The sequence below is a fragment of the Podarcis filfolensis genome (genome assembly GCF_964270895.1).
Source record: "Podarcis filfolensis genome assembly, chromosome: 12".
Classification (NCBI taxonomy): domain Eukaryota; kingdom Metazoa; phylum Chordata; class Lepidosauria; order Squamata; family Lacertidae; genus Podarcis; species Podarcis filfolensis.
The window spans coordinates 18653060-18671564 of NC_139614.1; the positions used below are offsets into that span (position 1 = coordinate 18653060).

General features: G+C 42.8%; 1 protein-coding gene across 4 annotated transcripts in view; it reads left to right on the forward strand.

Annotated features, from left to right (window-relative positions):
• The window catches only part of ZNF385D (zinc finger protein 385D), a 589542-nt gene that overhangs the window by 103286 nt on the left and 467751 nt on the right, over window positions 1–18505 (forward strand). The gene's annotated exons all lie outside the window — the stretch shown is intronic.

The following is an 18505-nucleotide window of genomic DNA, read 5'->3' on the forward strand; positions in this document are numbered from 1 at the left end:
ACCAGAAACAAGGAGCCAGAGGGGAACCCCAAAGCAGCAGTGGAGGATCAGGACCAGTTTCCCCACCAGAGCGTAGTGGGGGGGAGGAGTCACATGTGTCAGGAGCAGTGTCTCCTCCAGAGAGGGAGTCAGGGCTGACCACGCCTCCAACGGAGGGGAGGTCAGTTGCAGCTAGCCCCCCTGATGGGGGAAGCAGTGACAGCAGCAGTGGAACGGTCAGGAGGAAAGCTGCTGGCTGGGCGCGCGCGCCAAGTTCAAATGTGCAGGCGCGCGGAACAGCAGGAGACCCGGATGGGGAACCAGCTCCTAAAGCCCGCCGGAGGGAGGGAGAAGGCTCAGGGGAATCAGCGGGAGAAGAGGCTAGAAAGGGCGGAACCCCGGCGGGCAGGCGGACCCAGAGGAGGAAGGAGCAGCGGAGAAGGTGGAGCAAGGCTAGAATCTTAAATTGGTGTCAAGGGGGAGGAGACTCAGACGGAGCATCAGTGGTCTGAGACTTTGGACGTGGGGCTGCGCGCTGCGGCTCTGGAAGTGAAACTGAACTTCAATAAAGACTTTTATACTTAACAACGAAGCAGCGTTGGTCCTTTGTGAGCTGGGACCTAGGGTAGCTCTGACAGCCGCTAATAGCCGCTAAGCCGCTAATAGCCGTGCTTCGCAAGACGAAAAAACCGCAAGACGAAGAGACTCGCGGAACGGATTAATTTCGTCTTGCGAGGCACCACTGTACTACTGCTTAATAGACATATTATTATTATTAGTTATTGAATTTATATACCACCCTATACCTGGAGGTCTCAGGGAGGTTCACAGAAAAGATTCAGAGCGCTTCACATAGAATTTAAAGTTTTTTTCCATTAGGGGACATCATTGTTGGGCACATGCTGTGGCCTCTTTCGCAGCCGGCGACACACTGCCAACTCTTGATGTCCCTTGACCCTGTTCATGCTTCTGCTCCTCTGTGCAGTGGCTGCCCCTTGACCTAATCCCTCCAAACAAGTGAGCTGTGACAGGAGCAAAGAGCAGGAGCAACAGTCTCTGTTCACCTTGCTCTCTCCCTCTTGTCCTGGCCCCAAACAGGAAGGGGAATGACCTGAGGCCCACTCAGAGAGATGAGTCACTGAGGACATTCTCCAATATTTGGATCCGACATTGCTGGGCTAGATCATGGAATGAATCTGCCATAACCATTCCAATGTCCTTTTGTCACACAATATACTAAAAACACATATATTGAAAACCAGATGGACCAAAGTGCTGGTGTCTATCTGGTGTGTATTTTAAAGGGGGGGGGGGAACCACAGCAAAACAGTTGTTACATGATAATCGGTAATGCTCAACATGTGAATGTCATTTCTTTTATTATTCCAGACATTTGCTAACAGCTCCCCCCCTCCCACCACCGCAAAGATGAATATATTCTTTGTGTGTGTGTCACCATGACTGAATAGAGAGAATACTAGTCAGAGGCAAGATGAAACAAGAGAGAGAAACAAATTGCTGTAATTTTGCTCGAATTAGAGTACAATGTAATCAGAACCTTTCTATGAGTGGGGTTCTTAAAAAAAAAAACTTAGGACAACTTTGTAAAGCATAAAAGCTTAATTGTTTCTACGAAATATTGAAAGGTATGTTTCTAAAACTGCTGCTCTGGATTCCTAGGTAGATGTTAGCAAAGCACGTGTTGTGACAAACTATTACAGAAAAATTATATACTGAAAGTGATTGATATGTTATAGAATTTACCAGCAGACTGTAGGCAAATGTAGCTATTTCTTTCCAGACAGGCTGTCTAACCTGCAGTAATATTCAGTGATCATCCACTCCCCATCATCTTTCATGTGAAAGAAAAGCATAGTGCATTTAGTAATTTGGGGAAATGATTTGAGATGGGGCACATTGCTATTACTCTGTCTTATTCTTGAGTACATATGACTGATAAATGGATTTAGTGCTGCTGCATTCACTGAAGATTGGTGTGTGTGTGTGATGCTTAAATTTGTCAATGCTGTAAAGGCCAGTGTCGTGAGCAAGGCATACAATATGGACAGAGTGGCAAAAGAGGGAGAGAAATATAATGGTATGCAACAAACAGAAAGGAAAAATGTGAAGTTCAAAGAAACAAGACAGAAGGAGAATAGAATTCAGTTATATAGAAAATGATTAAGCACATCATTCACTTTGCTTGCAAATGGTTCATTTTATCTTCAGCTGGGTACCTTTGGAAAACAGGCACATAGGGGGAAGAAGGCCATGGAAATGTTTGAGCTGACACATAACATAACAGTGAAAGCTTCTACCATGTGGATTCCATGTGCTTTAAATAGCTCTAAACCGTGACTTGAATCAGGAAGCCGCAAGTCCCAGTTAGGATGTGTGTTGAAGTAGCTGAGCAAGCCAAAATAACCGAGTGTCACGATGGCACAGAGCATTCTAAAAGCCGACTCTTTCTTGATGGGAACACCACCATATTTGGAGCAAGGACACTGCTTTGGATGCACTGCTGTATGCCTGCATCTTGAGGCAGCTACCTTTTTCTGACATAGCTTGCTAATGTCATTATTGAATGTTGTTGGGTTAAACCAGAAAGGATGCCCATGTGGCCACTGTAAGGAATAGTTAGCTCCAGGAACTGAAGGTTACCTCTCAGTGCTACTTGAAGGTTAGAGGTCTGCAGGGAAGGTGTAGGGCAGGCATGGCCAAACTTGGCCCGTCAGCTGTTTTGGGACTACAGCTCCCATCATCCCTAGCTAACAGGAACAGTGGTCAGGGATGATGGGAATTGTAGTCCCAAAACAGCTGGAGGGCCAAGTTTGGCCATGCCTGATGTAGGGCTTCTACCCAGGAACAACTAGTTTTCCAAAATAGCTTTAAAGTTGTTGGAAGTGTTAATGTCACCTTATCTGCAAATGAAAATTTTGTTTGGTTTCATTAGCTATATCTTCCATATACTATAGGTATTGGTATAATATGCTGTTTAATACAATGGAGATGTTTAAATGCATTTTTTCCATTCTAGAAGATTTTGGTGTTTGATTAAAATGTAAAAAATCACTGTTAGGAAAGAATAGTATCCTAATTATAAGTATTTATCTACACACAATGTGGATTTTTTGCCATTACAATGATTAAAATTAGCATTCTCTTGTGTCATGTCATACTAACACAAACTAGTCTTCATAGTTACATAGGGAATAATAAAAGCAGATCTTTTCTTCCTGTCTAGTGTAGTGAATTATGCAATTTATTAATCATCACTATAATTTATTTTGTGTGTATTTGTCTTCTATCTCTGCCAAATACTCTTATGCGTGATCTCATTAGATTTGATCTGTAAGTGATTAGAATTTGTTTGGGGTTTTTTTTAATGCCTGCTAAAATAGGACATCTTGCTCTGAATTCAAGCCTAGTTTTCTAAGAAAACACCATGGAATTCTTTGTAAGTCACTTGGGAACATTTTTACAGTTAAACACAACTTCTAATTATTCAGAATGAGACCCCTGATCCTGTTTGGTTTGCTTGATGTTACGAGGTATTTGTGTGTGTGTGTGTGTGCGCGCGCGTTGGGGGAGGTGATTCCTGAGCACACATTCACTTGAAAATCAATCCAGTATTTGAACAATTATTATAAGAACACTTTGTATTCACCAATGTACATTTAGAGTTTACAACAATTATTGCCCAAAGCCATGTAGTGACTGCTTAATTCTGACACAAATTTTTGGTAACTTGTGCATCTTATTTTTTTTTTATAATATATTTATTAAAGTTTTCAAATAAAGCATATATTAGATAAGCACTTATCATTGTCCATTTAACATCTCTCAATTGTTACATGGGACTCCCCCACACCTCCCGCATACACTTACATCATTATTAAATTAATTTCAAACAAATTATCATTTAACTCATCTTAATTAATAATCTTAATTTGGTTTGACATATAATTCAGCCTTAAATCTAATTTAATGGTAGACAATTGTCTGCACTGGCATCCGATTCAGCACTCAGCCAAGTTACAATATTTTTGTAAATAAATCTTAAATTTCCTCCAGTCTTCTTCCATCCTTTCTTCTCCCTGGTCTCGAATTCTGCCGGTCATCTCGGCTAATTGCATATAGTCCATCAGTTGCATCTGCCATTCTTCCACAGTGGGTAGCTCCTGAGTTTTCCAATTCTTGGCAATTAATATTCTTGCTGCTGTTGTTGCGTACAAAAAGAATGTTCTGTCCTCTTTTAACACACTCTGGCCGACAATACCCAGGAGAAAGGCCTCTGATTTCTTAGTAAAGGTGTATTTAAACACCTTTTTTAATTCATTATATATCTTCTCCCAAAAGGCCTTCACTCTAGGGCAGGTCCACCAGAGGTGAAAAAATGTTCCTTCATTTTCCTTACATTTCCAACATTTGCTATCAGACGAATGGTATATTTTAGCCAGTTTAACAGGGGTCATGTACCATCTATACATCATTTTCATCACATTTTCCTTCAACGCATTACATGCAGTGAAGTTCAGCCCAGAGGTCCACAACCTTTCCCAATCTTCAAACATAATATTATACCCAATATCCTGCGCCCATTTTATCATTGTTGATTTTACCATTTCGTCATGTGTGTTCCATTTCAGCAGCAAGTTATACATTCTTGAAAGTACCTTAGTCTTAGGTTCTAACAGTTCAGTTTCTAACTTTGACTTTTCCACTTGGAATCCTAGCTTTTTGTCATTTTTAAACACTTCTTTAATCTGAGCATAGTGTAACCAGTCTCGCACTTTGTCTCTCATCTTTTCTAAACTCTGCAATTTCCAGTTGTCACCATCCTTTTCTATTATCTCCCAATATTTTGGCCAGTTGGCCTCCATATTGGCTCTTTTCCGAGCCTTAGCCTCCAGGGGTGACAGCCACCTCGGAGTTTTATTCTCCAGTAAGTCTTTATATTTTGTCCAGACATTAAAAACTGATTTTCTGACAATATGGTTCTTGAAGGCCTTATTTATCTTAGCTTTATCATACCATAAATATGCATGCCATCCAAACGCATTATTAAAACCTTCCAAATCCAAGACATCCGTATCTTCAAGAAGTAACCAATCTTTTAACCAGCAGAAAGCTGCAGCTTCATAATACAACTTTAAATCTGGCAGGGCAAAGCCCCCTCTTTCTTTCGCATCTGTTAATATTTTAAATTTGATTCTGGGCTTTTTGCCCTGCCAGACAAATTTAGAAATATCTTTCTGCCACTTCCGGAAGCACTCTGTCTTGTCTACAATCTGCAGTGTCTGAAACAAAAATAACATTTTTGGCAATACATTCATCTTGATGGCAGCTATTCGGCCTAACAAAGAAAGTTTTAGTCTTGACCAACTATCCAAGTCTCTCTTAATCTCTGACCAACATTTTTCATAATTATCTTTAAATAAACTCAGATTTTTTGCTGTTATGTTTACCCCTAGGTATTTAACTTTTTTAACCACATTTAGTTCTGTCTCTTTCTGAAGCTGTTCCAACTCAATATCTGTCATGTTTTTCCCCAAAACTTTAGTTTTTTGCTTATTTAACTTAAATCCTGCCACTCGACCAAAGTTTTGAATCAGTTGTAGTACTCTTTTCAAACTAGACTCCGGCTCCTGTAATGTCAGAACTAGGTCATCTGCAAAAGCTTTAAGTTTATATTGTTTCGCTCCGACCTGAATCCCTTCCACCAACCGGTCCCCCCTAATCATATTCAGGAGCACTTCCAGAACCGAAATAAACAGTAATGGGGAAATCGGGCAGCCTTGTCGTGTACCTTTTTCAATTTTAAACTCTTCTGTAACCACATTGTTAACTATCAGTTTAGCCTTTTGTTCTGAATATATTGCCTCAATCCCGTTCTCAAACCCCCGTCCCACTCCCATTTCTTTTAAATTCCCCTTCATAAATTTCCAAGAAATGTTGTCAAAGGCTTTCTCCGCGTCTATAAAAATTAAAACTGCTTTAGTGTTTATGTTTGTTTGTAAAAGTTCCAATATGTCTATGATGTTCCTTGTGTTAGTAAACATATGTCTGCCCGGGAGAAAGCCTGCCTGGTCTTTATGGATTATCTCACTTAAAACTTTCTTAAATCTTCGTGCCAAAACATCTGCAAATATTTTGTAATCCACATTTAAAAGGGAGATGGGACGGTAATTCTTGAGTTGTGTCTTTTCAGTTTCTGACTTTGGAATCAATGTGATAAATGCTTCTTTCCACGATTCAGGCGCCTTCTTCCCCTCCATTATTTCATTACTGACCTCCAACAAAGGTTGTATCAAATAATCCTTCAATGTCTTATAGTAGTTAGAGGTCAGTCCATCTGGCCCTGGTGATTTGCCCTGTTTCAGACTCAGGATGGCCTGTTCAATCTCTTGTCGTGTTATTTTGCCATTTAAAATTGTTCTATTTTCTTCTGACAGCTTTGCTAATCCATTTCTCTCCAAAAATTGTGTAATCTCTATTTCATCTTGTGGCCCTTGAGTATATAACTTTTTAAAATACCTCTGGAAGCACTTTCTAATCTCTCCCGGGTTCTGAATGTTCCTTCCTTCAACCTCTAAGTTTGTTACTGTATTTAATCTTTGTCTCCTTTTCAACTGCCAAGCTAGCAGTTTCCCACATTTATTTGCCGATTCAAAAGTTTTTTGTTTCATTGTTTTAATCTTCCATTCTATTTCCTGATTTATCAGCTTGGAATATTGCGCCTGATAAAGTTTGATTTCTCTCAGAATCGGTTGGGACTTCGGGTTAGATCTTAACTTCTTCTCCAACTCTTTGATACTTTCCAGAATTTTATCTTTCTTTTCATTTTGCAGTCTTTTCTTTAAGGAATTCTGTTGAATCAAGAACCCTCTCATCACAGCTTTACTTGCATCCCAGATAGTTCTTTTTTCCACCGTAGTGTTCAAATTAATCTCAAAATAGTCCTTTAAGGTTTTTTGGGCCTTCTTTACAATTCTTTGATCTCTAAACAGGCCATCATTCATCTTCCATCTAAAGGAGCCGATTGGGATCAATGTCATATCCATTCTCAAGGCGTTATGGTCGGAGCATGTTTTGGGGCAGATTTCCACCTTCCTCACCTTAGGTGCCAGACTTCTAGTTATCCATATTTGGTCGATTCGTGTCCAAGTCAGTTGAGCTTCAGAAAAGAATGTTCCTTCTCTTCCCAGGGGGTTTCTAACTCTCCAGATGTCAACCCAGTCCATATTGTCAGTCATTTCAAAAAAGGTCTTAGGTAGTCTTCCCTCTTTAGTAATGTTCTGGTTCTGTGACTTATCCATATTTGTTGATACGACCCCGTTCATGTCCCCCATCATGATGACGTTGTTGTAATCCAGATAATCCAGCATGATCTCGTGCAACTTCTTATAAAAATCCGATTTTCCTTCATTTGGAGCATAAATTCCTAATATCAAAATTTTTTCTCCTTGATACTGTACTTCTATTGCGAGGATTCTTCCACTTTCATCTTTAAAGAGAAATTTTGGTGAAAGGCTCTCTTTTGCATAGATCACTACACCTCTCTTTTTAACTGTATCCGATGATATAAATTCTTGACCAAGCCTTTTATTTATTAACACCTTTCTATGGAGCCTAATCACATGTGTTTCTTGTAAGCATATAATGTCCAATTGTTCCTTTTTTAAAATATGAAAAATTTTAGACCTTTTTTCGGGACTGTTACAGCCATTTATGTTCCAACTCAAAAGCTGCAGAGACATCCTGGATAGGTCTGGTTATTCTTTCTGGGGTGGTACCTTGTTCTCCGGTCCTTGAGGATCCGAGGGGGCGGGCTCCCCTGGAAGTTCTGGCGCTGGCAATCCAAGTCCTTTGTGGAGGTCTTCTCCGTGTGCTCCCAAAAACTTGTCTCTATCTTCCACTGTTTTGATTTTGATCTTTCTCCCTCTGTAGGTAAAGGATAATCCTTGTGGAAACTCCCACCTGAAGATAATTGCGTTGCTTCTCAACAGTCTTGCCAATTCCGTGTAGTTAGATCTAAGGTCCAGCAACTGCTTAGGAATGTCCTTGTAGATTTCAATTCTCTTGCCCAAAATGTCTAGTGACTTTTCGTAGTGCAGGCCCAAAATCTTGTCCCTTTCCTCCTTTGATCTCAGTGTTATCAAACAATCTCTGGGCTTCTCTGTCCTTCTGACTCTGCCAAGCCTGAAAGCAGATACAATTTTAAAGTCTTTTTCCTCTAACTTCCAAAACTTGGCAAATTCCTTAGTTAGAAATTCAATAAAATTATCTTCTTCCACCTCTGGTATTGACCGTATCCTCAAGTTGGTCTCCCTGTTTCGCAGTTCTGTCATCAAAAAGTAAATCTGATGTTCTCCAACTTGTTTGCTGAGTGGTCTTACTTCTTTCTCAAGTTCTTCCAATCTTTGACTAGTATCTTCAGCCAGTTTACGATTTTCACCTACAGCCTCCTTTAATTCTCCAATAGACTGGGCATTCTGTGCAACTTGTCCAGTCAGCTTATTCAAGCTTTCTGTGTTCTGTTCAATTTTAGCTGTATGCAAATCAGCCTTCTTGTCCAGAGCCTCCAGTTTCTCCAAAATTTTCTCCAAGACAGAGCTACTTGTCCCTGAAGCCATATCTCCCAGGTGCAGCTCCTCTGTCTCACCCTCCCCTGCCTGTATTAGGGAGGCCGCCTCTATGTCTGGAGGCAAAGTGGAAGGCAAGGCCGGCACAGAAGATCTACGCTGTGAGGCTGCAGATAAAGTTAGAGTTGTTTGTTTAGTCCTTCCTCTTCTCCTTGCGCCACTCATTCCAAAGTTATCTGTAATCCAAGGTCAATCCAAGTTGTTCCCATGAGAAAGCAGAGTCCCAGATGCAATAGTCAAACAGAGGCCGGGAAAGGGAAAGTAAAACAAAGTCACTGCTGTAAGTCCAAAATCCTCTAGAGGGAGCTTAATACGTCTTCAGGGAAAAGATCAAATCCAAGTTAAACTTATAAATTTAAATCCATGTCTATCGCCTCCACAATGTATTATTTTTAGCAGAGTAAAACTTAAAGCAAAACAGTGTTTCTTACAGTGCCTTGACTGCAACAGTTTCAAAGTATCCAGTTCCAACTCAGAATGTTTCAAAACCTGAATTCAATGTATCCAAAGTTGCAAACTGGTGCTCATCCAGGCAGCTCCAGCACCAGAGATTCTTATTTATTTTATAATCCACTGGTGCCACAGAAGAAGGATATCAGTGCACCCCAAATATGACCAGCAAAAGTCAATAGCTCAAAGTCTTTCACTCAGAAAACTGCTTTAACAGGGTGCCAGCATTTAGTTAACGCATAACTTTTTGTCTCCACTCCTCCTGCTCTTTGCTTAAAGTTCAGTATAGCGGGAGATGGGCTTCCTGCTTATCCTCACTCCGTTTTCAGCCAGATTTCAACTTTTTTAAAAAAGTTTTAAAAGTTTCATAAAGTTCTCAAAAAGTTTCAGAAAGTTGACAAAAGTTTCAGAAAGTTTTCAATGTCCAAATTTACTCACGGGTTGTAGTTTCCAAAGTTCAGAAAAGTTGCAGGAAGAAAGGACAGCGCTGACCGGCAACAGCAATGCGGCTTCACTTCGCTGTTTGCGCAACGACCCACAGCGCCGCTACCCCCTCCGCGATCCGGAGCCCCTTACGGGGTCCCTTCAACGTTTTGGGGGCTGCTTCTGGCGCCCGCCGGGTCCCGAGACCACAGGCTTCTGCCACCTGTGGTTTTCCTGAATGGGTCTCCGCTTCGCCGTAGCGGACGACCCGTTTACAGCGGAGCTCCCTTCTCCTTACTCGGAGAAGGCAGCCATTACCGGTCGCGCCGCCTCCGGAAGTCGGTAACTTGTGCATCTTAATTATCCATCCTGGGTAAATACTGTCACTAAAGACAATGCAGAAAAATATATATTCAAAAATTAAGTGTCCCTTGTGCCCTGGGTCTTTTATAACAATGAGATCTAGGAAAGGGTTCTTATCTAAAAACGATCACAATTCTTTAAATGAGTAAGGCAAAGGCTATACATATCTTTATTGTCCTGATGTACTCTTGGGTCACATTATGCTTGCGCCAACTTTGTATTCCAACTATATTTGAATATGTTATGTAATAATGACCATTGTTTTGCTGTTGGAATTATTAATCCCTAAAGGAAACAGCCCAGAACCCAGAATTAATTACCAGCTGTTTTCTCGCTTGTTACTGGTGAGCTTGGTTCAGCTGGAACTCTGCACACCATTGGCAGAGACTCGGACCGCAGAAATGTGAAATGTGATAGAGATGGCTCTGTGTGATATCATTTCCACATCTCTCCTGAGAGGGAAGGAGCATATAGTATTTTCCTTCCCCGCCCCCACTCTCTCCTCTTTGACCAGTGGTGGGAAACAGACATATACCCACCTGCTCCAGCTCAGGCACATGCCTGTTGCTGTTTCTACTGTAAATATATATTTACCTGCATAGTTTTTACTGTTGCTCTTGCTGAGCACCAGTGCATGATTATGAGCAAGTAAATCGTATTTTAAACTTCTCAGTCTCTCTATGATTCTGTGTTAAATGGGGTAAGAAAGGGGAGCCAGCTTGCTTTGCAGCTGGACTTGTGAGTCGAGGAACCGAAACCCGCGTGGTGGTAAATAAAAGACAAGGACACAAGAATTTTAGGTTAATGGGCTGAAAAGGGCCACAACTTTTATTGGTTACAACATGTGAGTGGTATTGGCTGAGGCACTGGATAAAACAACCTATACATGACCCCACCCATGCAGCGGGGGTCTTTTGTAGGTTAACAAACAGTGGGAGGAGCTTGTTGATGCAAATGCAACTGGAAGCTTCCCCTGATTTCACCGGGGGTTGTGCCATGGCCCTAGCCACCAACAGGGCATCGGACAGGATCCATGACTGCTGGATTCCTCTAACGGAATACCCTACAAGGGGTGGGGTAGGTGATGGCCAAACCCCGCCCTCCAACACACAACACATATTCCAATGCCTAACCGCCAATACCCAAAAGTTGTGACGAATTGCTATGAGGTAGGCGAAAAACCAAGAGGCTGGTGCCAATTAGCCAAATGGATAAACACTCCTACCAGGCCCCCTGGGCAACCAGGGTGACCAACCAAAGTCCATAGCAAGGCTGAAAACATGAACCTAGCCTAAAGGGTGGGTGGGCGGGTGATCCGACGTCTTCCGAGGGCTGAATGAGGCGCGGAGGCTGCTGCGGCCGCTTGAATGTGGCTAAACCCCTTCCCCAGACTAGCCCTATTGGCTGGTCAGCCAAGGGAGCAACGCGGCAGCCGGAAGATGACACAGGGGGCCGAACACGCCCCCCTGCTGCCGCGGGAACAGTTCCCGTTCATAAATCCTCCCCTCTGTGAGGAGGAGAGGCTTTGTTCAAGGAAGGCTTCACAGCCCAATTCCTATGCTTTCAGTTTGCTGCTAAGGATGGGACGTACAACTCTGCTCAGCTCCCTGTTTAAATGCAAGTGGTAAGCTAATGTTTTTTGTCTGTTCAACCCACACATGTGGGTTGAAGGATAAATTGCAATTAATACAGCTTCTCCTACCTATTAAAACCCATCTCACAGGTTGAATAGTTTCATCTTGGTGCTTGATGTTCTAGGATTTCCAGTGGTTTCCAAATTGTAATTTTCCCATGGCCACATGGCATGAAGTGACTTCACAGGAAGAGGTGTGGAGCTAATAACCTCTTGTAGGCTTCCTCAGGATCTTTTATCCCAGTTGCTATGTGCATTGGATTCGAATTGATTTTATATATGGGTTGTTGTTGTTGTTTCAATTTTATTTTTAATCTTTTGTATATCTTTTTACATGTGAGTTCATGTGCATATGTAAACAGGGACACTGGTAAGCTTGGTAACAGCTTCTGGGTAACTCTTGCAAGGTATAACTAAATCAAGATCTGAAGTTAGTTAAAGTCTCAGTCTCTGGAAACATGGTGTAAGCAAGCTCACAATGTCTGCAGCACTCTTGCCGACATTTGCCTCTAGGGCTTGTGCTTTCCTGAATCAAGAGGACTTCTAATAACCTGACCTAGTTTGTTTCCTTTTAAGCTTTGAATAAGTGAAAACGTTTCAGAACGCTGGATGCTACATTTGGAAGCCAAACAGTGGTTTGCCTTTTTTAAAAGTTTCATTTCCCCATTTAGTTACAGGCCTGTTCTGCTTGTGATCTTACACTCAAAGGAAATACAGCCCACTATTCCACAAATCAGGTGCTTCCAGTTTTTACAAGTAAAAATTCTGTTAAATTCTGGCAGGCCTTTTGGGGTCATTTGTATATTTTTTGTATTCCTAGTTGTAAAATGTATGTCCCAAGCAATGAATGGATGTACTGTACAGAGCAGCCCAAATAATAAATGTGTTCAGTATTGCAACTTTAGCGTTCTTGGTCCCGGTCTAGAGAAAGATAGTCACACATCAGCTTCATTAAGATAAATGGGATGTTAGTTGGAACAAACATGTCATTAATTTAATTAATTGCAACAAGCTTTGGTGACTTGTTTACTGAGCATTCTTTTATTTGTTTGCCAGGAGATTGGATGATGTTGGCTATTTAATTACCTTTCATTCTGTTTATGGAAAGGTTAGACAATGTTTCATCAACAAACATTATCCCACGTTTTCTAGAGTATTTCCCCATCACATTCCTTATTGCAAAAAGTCTGTTTTTGTTGGTTTTTTTTTTTGTGAGGAGAAGAGTCGGTTTGTTGCACAAGACCTCCAAATCAGCTTTAATTGTGCAAACTGAATTTGCTGGTATGTGATTCAATCCTACCTAAAAATAGTGACTCTCTGAAAGTGCCCTAATTTTGGATTTTGGACAATATATGGAAGAGTTATCTTTGTCTCTTTCATGATATTGGGACCAGCCACTTAGCAAGACATATTAATCTGCCTTGCTTTATTTGTTGTTGTTTAGTCGTTTAGTCGTGTCCGACTCTTCGTGACCCCATGGACCAGAGCACGCCAGGCACTCCTGTCTTCCACTGCCTCCCGCAGTTTGGTCAGACTCATGTTTGTTGCTTCAAGAACACTGTCCAACCATCTCGTCCTCTGTCGTCCCCTTTTCCTTGTGCCCTCCATCTTTCCCAACAGCAGGGTCTTTTTCAGGGAGTCTTCTCTTCTAATGAGGTGGCCAAAGTATTGGAGCCTCAGCTTCACAATCTGACCTTCCAGTGAGCACTCAGGGCTGATTTCCTTAAGAGTGGATGCGTTTGATCTTCTTGCAGTCCATGGGACTCTCAAGAGTCTCCTCCAGCACCATAATTCAAAAGCATCAATTCTTCGGCGATCAGCCTTCTTTATGGTCCAGCTCTCACTTCCATACATCACTACCGGGAAAACCATGGCTTTAACTATACGGACCTTTGTTGGCAAGGTGATGTCTCTGCTTTTTAAGATGCTGTCTAGGTTTGCCATCGCCTTTCTCCCAAGGAGCAGGCGTCTTTTAATTTCGTGACTGCTGTCGCCATCTGCAGTGATCATGAAGCCCAAGAAAGTCAAATCTCTCACTGCCTCCATTTCTTCCCCTTCTGTTTGCCAGGAGGTGATGGGCCCAGTGGCCATGATCTTCGTTTTTTTGATGTTGAGCTTCAGACCATATTTTGCGCTCTCCTCTTTCACCCTCATTAAAAGGTTCTTTAATTCCTCCTCACTTTCTGCCATCAAGTTTGTGTCATCTGCATATCTGAGGTTGTTGATATTTCTTCCGGCAATCTTAATTCCGGCTTGGGATTCATCCAGCCCAGCCTTTCACATGATGAATTCTGCATACTGTATAAGTTAAATAAGCAGGGAGACAATATACAGCCTTGCCGTACTCCTTTCCCAATTTTGAACCAGTCAGTTGTTCCATATCCAGTTCTAACTGTAGCCTTATTGGAACTATAAATATAGTTTCTGCTTATTGTTACAAGTTTGTTTTACTTCTGTTGAGATCTCTTACATGACATATTTTAATAGAAGAAAAGATTCAACAAAATATATCTCATCTCTCCCTCTCTCTATACAGTAGACTTTTCTTGCATGGTATAATGATCAAAGAGTCACAGAACAGAAAGCAGGACATTATACAACTGTAGGAAATGTCAAAAGCCAGCGCTTAATTGCTGTTCTCATGGCCACATTACCAGAGACTACAAATAGTGCTAATGTATAATGAATTGAGCTTCCCCCTTTACAGCCATTTTGTTCCTACAGCTATTAATGCCCTTGTTGAATCATTGAAAAATATTAATGGGATCACCACCTGCTCAAATTTATTTGTTCAATATGTTTTTCTTTTCTTGTGACCCAGTCCCAAAGCATCAAGATTCTTAAACAATGATGTGGGAAACAAGAATTAACACAAAACTACAAAACATACCATATTCATATAAAACATGCATACAATGATGAAAGGGCAACACAAATATCTTAAAGTATGATTTGCAGGATGTACAGAATGAGAATGGAGTCACTGTTTAATTGCATACATATCAATTTGCTGCTGGCAAGTACTTAGCAAATTTCTGTGTAAATGTCAGACCTATGCTTATTCAGCAAGGATACAGGATCACAAGTGCCATCTGGAATGGGGAAGTGTAGCCTCTTTATTTTCTACTAGGATTCAGACTATAAGGAGTAATATGGATGCTGATTCAGAGGCAAATGAATAAATATGCACATTAATATATTCTGTAATTACGACACTCAGTAATAATAAAAAAAATGTCATTCAGATCCTTGCCCAGATGTCTGCGTCTTTTGCGCTGTTCGAGGATGTAAAGGCCTCTTTCTTCTTTCTCCTTCCAATTGTGAGGGATAAAAAGGGCAAATGAAAAATTCTGCAGCAAAAATAATATATTACAAATAAATATTGCAATAATCTGCAATACATGGCTTATAGGCCCAAGCTGTTCAGGGTTCAAAATTTAATACATACCCTCCAAAATCTCTCAGACGAAAATAGGGACATTTCTCACTTCCCCCCCAAATGACCCTCCTCAACCCCCATTTTTTATTGTCACCCCCCCCCGATCATTTTCTATCTGGAGACGGACGAGTGCTGCTACCACCACTCTTCTCTTCTCTTTGGCGATCACTCGTAGCCGAGTAAGACTGAGTTGGGTTTTTGGAAGATGCCTGTGTGTAAATTTGTTTTATGTGTGTAGATCAGTGCACGCTGACCAACACACAGTCTTCGCAGTGGGGCTCTGTTCCGATGGCATAAAGTAGTCACGACAAACCAGTAGATTCCTGTCTGCTGCAGCCTTCATCCGCCTTCACAGCCGTTGTAACATACCGCTCGTTATCATCTGCCTGTTTTGCCGTTGGATCATTCTTTGTCTGGCTCCTTCCCTTTAACTTTACCGCCTTGGGTGACCCTGCTGGGAGTACGAGATTCCCGATGGCTTCGCTCACAAGGGTCATAGGAACATGCAAGCCCACTCACCACGACAAAGGGATGATGCAGCGAGTGGGGTACCATCACACCAACAGTACACAACATACACATCCTTCATCGACTTGAAAAAACAACAACCCTTAATGCCAATTTTATTTTATTCTTTGGTAGATTTACAAAAAGAAAAGCACAAACCAATAAATAAATTTTAGAAAGGGGAAAGATTAAATGTGAGCACACAAAGATTTTTTTTTTTAAATCAAGACTCCTTGCGTTTCGCTTCACTCTCCCTTTCTTCCTACCCAGGGCTGCCTTGCCCTCTGCCTGTCCCCACAGCCAGCTCAACACACAGGGCTGGAACTCAGTGGCTGCAGCCTCTCCTCCTCTTCACCTACTCATGGGCTGCCACTATGAGCTGCCCAAGGGAGGAAGCCAGCAGTGGTAGCCATGGATAGGCAACAAGATGCTCCCTCACAGCTGCCGCCTCGAGACAAGCGCCGGCTCATCTTCCCTGAGCTCGGCCGCAGCAGCACCGATGGGGGAAAGAGGGACATTCTGGGATCAAATCAGAAGCTGGCATGGCTTTCATAATCCTGGGGCTGTCACTGGAATATCGGGACACTTGGAGGGTATATTACTATTTAGATAATTCTAAGCTGGGTCTGAACTCCAGAACAACCAATACAGTGGACACTCGGGTTGCGAATGTGATCCGTGCAGGAAGCACGTTTGCAACCCACAGCGCTGTGTCTGCGCATGCATGGGTCGTGATTTAGCGCTTCTGCGCATGCGCAAGCGCCCAAACTCAGAAGTAACCCGTTCTGGTACTTCTGGGTTCGGCATGGTGTGCAACCCAAAATCGCACAACCCGAAGCGTCTGTAACCCGAGGTATGACTGTACTAAGTAAAGACAAGACAAGCAGAAAACACTCCAAGAAAGAAAACTTCACTGAGCATATGTGTTCTTCACCCTGTAACTGAAAGGGCCCACACAGGTAATATGTTAAATACTGAAGTAATTTCTAGGTATTTTAGCCTGGGGGATGACACCCTTTTTCGGCCAATGAGTGCATTTGGCATTTTGAGGAGGTGCCGAAATTCAGTGCAAAATGTTTGCTGTGAGGGCCTGGCACGTAATGGTTGCCACGTCAAAAAGAGGAGAAAAAGAGACTGAGCCACAAAGTGGTGGGGGCAAGCCTGTCCACCTGGCCCCCTATCCATGTGGAAAAAGGCACCTACACCAGACATTGCCCTGTTCCCTCAAGGAGATAAGCCATTTGCACTTCTCCTCTGTTGAGGACAGATGGGAAGGAGGGAGTCCCGTCCAGGCATCCAATGAGTTATGGGCATGTCTAAGGGAGCATGTTCAATGTAGGATAGGCTGAGCTTGTGCAAACGAACTGAGCAGGAAGATTAAACACTTTCTCTAGTATTGTGGATTTTGGGGGTGATATTTCATGAGAGCTTTCGTGGGGACCAGAGGAGCTACTGGTGGGCATGCTGGTGCTCACAGGTGCCATATTGGCAACCCCTGAATTAGCAGTATTCCCAGTGCTACCAGTGAAGCAGCCATACTTTCTTCTAAAGTGGAGTCCCATGGGTTTACTGGCACTGCTGATGGGGATGTTGCCCATGCTTCTTGGGCCTGAGAACTCTGGTCCATCATTCAGTGAGGGTATTTAAGGATGAAACTAGGAGGCAATTGGTCCCTTGCATAGAGTCAAAGCTAATGCGGATAAAGGAAACCAAGCTCAACACTAGAAATACTAATTGCCCGAAGGAAGAAAAGAACTTTGTAAGCCTAGAATTACAAGACCTGAAGAAGAGGCTAATGAGTATAAAGACTGAGATTTCTACCCAAAATATAAGGACAGTAGAGCCTAGAGCACAGTATTTAAAGACGTCCAACAGCTCTTTATCCCATAGAAAGACATCAGTGCAACTCCCTGTTCCCTTTTCAAATGACACCAAATTAGATGAGGAATTTGGCGCCTCCGACATTTCTATGGCAACAACACCTAAAGAATTCTATGTTGCTGACAATCTGGAGATATCCAGCACCAAATCTACATCTGGACCTTTGCCTAATGTTCCAAAAACTTATCAGAATGATCAGCCTTCTCTACTGTACTCCTGGCGAGACAGGATGGACAGTTCTTTCGAATTCGAATCTGGCTCTTTGTTGGCCAGTGATCCACATTTTATAACACATACCTCATTAATACTTCCACAGCCACAGATAGAACCAACAATCCTCCAATTAACCCAGGAGGGAGAGGGGGATTGACAGTTAATGAAACACCATGGGACTGTCCCCCCCCGCTTGGGGTGCGGTTGGTTGGGTTTTATCTTCTAGGGATACTTACCCTATCAGACCTCCACGTCTTTCCCATACTATTTTGACCCAGGAGTCCTGGCCCAAGGATGACTTGTTATTGAGGGGATGTTACCCATCTATTGGGGAGGCTAGTATGGGATCTGGGATTTCCACAATTGAAGGGCTAGGGAGGAATGGCGGTGGGGCTAGATATCTCTATCGGCGAAGGGTTTCGAGATGCAGTGATCCTCGAACCCCTTCCAATCTACGCCCCATCCCAAGGGATGAGGGTAGGGACAGCAAGGATTACACACCTCTGTCATTGGTGCTGTGCAATGCCAGGTCCATTGGCAACAAAACCGCCACCATGCGTGACTTTTTTGTCTCGCAGGGGATTGACCAGGCTTGCGTGACGGAGACCTGGGTACGGGAAGGCGAAGTAGTCTCCCTACATGAGATAACACCCCCAGGTTTCTCTGTCCTCCATCAATCGTGGACTGTGGGTCGGGGGGGAGGAGTAGCGTTGTTATTCCAGGAGGATTGCTCTTTCAGAGCTCTGGCATCACCGGCGATCTCCGGCATTGAATGTGTTGGTCTCGTGTGGGGCACCAAGGAGAGCTTGGCTGTCTGGCTGGTGTACCGACCACCCAGCACACCTGCAGCCACCCTGTCAGACCTCCTGGAGGTGGTGGCGGGCTGGGCCTTGGAGTTCCCAAACCTACTGGTTTTGGGAGACTTCAACGTCCATGCCGATGCCGCTCCCTCCTCACAGGCTCTGGACCTAG